Source organism: Empidonax traillii, unplaced genomic scaffold (genome assembly GCF_003031625.1).
Source record: "Empidonax traillii isolate 1590-97213 ecotype Southwest subspecies unplaced genomic scaffold, ASM303162v1 scaffold609:size479882, whole genome shotgun sequence".
Classification (NCBI taxonomy): domain Eukaryota; kingdom Metazoa; phylum Chordata; class Aves; order Passeriformes; family Tyrannidae; genus Empidonax; species Empidonax traillii.
The window spans coordinates 345515-347573 of NW_020955802.1; the positions used below are offsets into that span (position 1 = coordinate 345515).

At 42.3% G+C, this 2059-nt stretch overlaps 1 protein-coding gene across 1 annotated transcript in view; it reads left to right on the forward strand.

Moving 5' to 3' along the window:
* The first annotated feature begins 392 nt into the window (after positions 1 to 392).
* The window catches only part of OPN5 (opsin 5), a 29564-nt gene continuing 27897 nt past the window's right edge, over positions 393 to 2059 (forward strand). Inside the window, exon 1 of the mRNA XM_027898634.1 lies at positions 393 to 461. The gene's annotated coding sequence lies outside the window, so the exon portion shown is untranslated. The remainder of the gene's footprint in view (positions 462 to 2059) is intronic.

The following is a 2059-nucleotide window of genomic DNA, read 5'->3' on the forward strand; positions in this document are numbered from 1 at the left end:
AGGAGGGACCCAGCAACATGTGACATGTGCTTTGACAGATTTTGGCTGAGTGCTCCTTATGCCCCTTCCTCTGCCAGTGGTACACTCCCAGGGTCCCTCTCTGAGGTGTCAGTGCTCTTTGGAAAGCTGATGCACACGGACAGAGGGGCAGGATAGACCGGAGAGGGAATTTCATGGGGCGAGACGGATGATCGACAGCAGCACCACCGGGAAGAGTGACAGAGGGAGGAACAGCACAGCATCCAGAGTCTGGGAGTCCGAGCTGGGAAGCGGGAAAACCAGAGAGATCTCCTTGTACTGCAGGAGAAAATGATTTCTCCCTCTTCCTCTTGAATTCTGAAACTTGAAACACCAAGAGCACTGTGGATTTATGCTTTTACAGATCACTCCGGTCCAGACACTGAAATAAAAGCAGTTGAGGAGCTCTAGAGGGGATGCTCTATACAGAGTTCATCAATAAGGTACGTCCTGTTTCTCTTCCTGTGCTTCTAAGATGCTGAAAGTGTAGGAGTGTACATGCAGAAGAATATGCAGGTGCAAAATGGCATGCATAGATACACATTTAGGTGTTATATTATGTATTTTCACTGTGTTCTTAATTTAGGTCCATTTTCATATTAGCTTCACTGATACTTAGTTTCATAGAATCCTTTTGATTGCCATTCTACTTTTCTTCTTCCTCCAGAATAAAATATTTCATCATAGGATTAAAGATTTTAGGGTGCAGCCTTCAGAAATGCACCTGAGAAATTCAGAAATATTTTCTGAGAGTTTTGATATTGCATGGTGTCATTTATTCCTTTCTTTCCTCTAGCCCTTCTGATGGTATTAGAGTCTCCAGGCATGTGTGATATAACCAGGGATAATTCCATGGTGTAACAGGGCTAGCCAGTGTAATGGCATTTAGATAAATATTGTCCTATTTGGACTGGTGCTTTCTTTTGGGAATTCTGCAGAAATCTGGCATTAACTTTATTACAAAATGAATTTGAAAGAGAACTGATCACTTGTGGCTTTGAACAATATTAGGAGCATAAAACATTGATTATTTGATACTGATTATCTGACTGGTATAGATTTTATACTGATTATTGGTTAATTTCAAAGTAAGAAATGACTATCCCAAAGCACTCCCTTATAACAAGAGAGAAAGTATTTGCAGAAACTGTGTTCACATCCCTTGTTCATAGACAGAAGGGAATTGCCTGGAGTTGTACAACTCCAGACAAGAAGTCACCACAGTGCTTTGGCGCTTTGAACCCAGCAGAAATTTGAGCTGCACTTAACTGTAAAATAGCACTGAAGTACTCTCACCTGAGAGTCAGGGATCAGCACATCCTTGTTTTGCTTGCAATTGGAGACTGTTTCTTCTCTGAGCGGGCTGCAGCACCCTCTCTGCGTACTTGGCTGTACCCCAGTTTGCAGTGCTCAGCTACCTCAGTCGAAAACAGGCAGCAAATGGACAATTCTAACATCAGTCTCAACATGCAACAGGATGAGAAGATCCAGCAGAGAGAGCAAGGGAAAGGGAATCAGCATTTCCAAGCTGCATTCCCAGCCTCTGACTAGTTATATGAGTGCGTGTAGAGCACTAAGCCTCTCTAATTAAATCTATGTGCTGGAAAATAACAGTTACTCCAGGTCTTATGTTTCACATGAGAAAGGAACAGACGAGATTTCATATGCTGGTCTCTCAGGAAGCCTCTTGTTTCTTGTTTCTCCCTGGGACAGGCTCAGGCTTTTGTGTGTCTCCAGAACACTTCTTTAGTGGACAAATGGACAGTGATGTCGAAAGAGAGGGATAGGATTTTCTGTGCAACAGGAAACCTCTACTAAAAGGTGTTTTAAACTGAAATTGCAGGTGCTGTAATCTCATAAACTGTCATTGCCTTTCTGTTCTTCTTCATCTGGTCTTGTTTTCGTGGCTCTTCCTTGTTGCTTGTTCTCCTGTGGCGTTACAATTGGGGTACTGTTTGTTGGTTAAAACATTATTTGCTGGGTTACTGAAACTAATTTTTATCCTCTCTAAATGATGCTTGGTTGTGACTGCTTTACATTT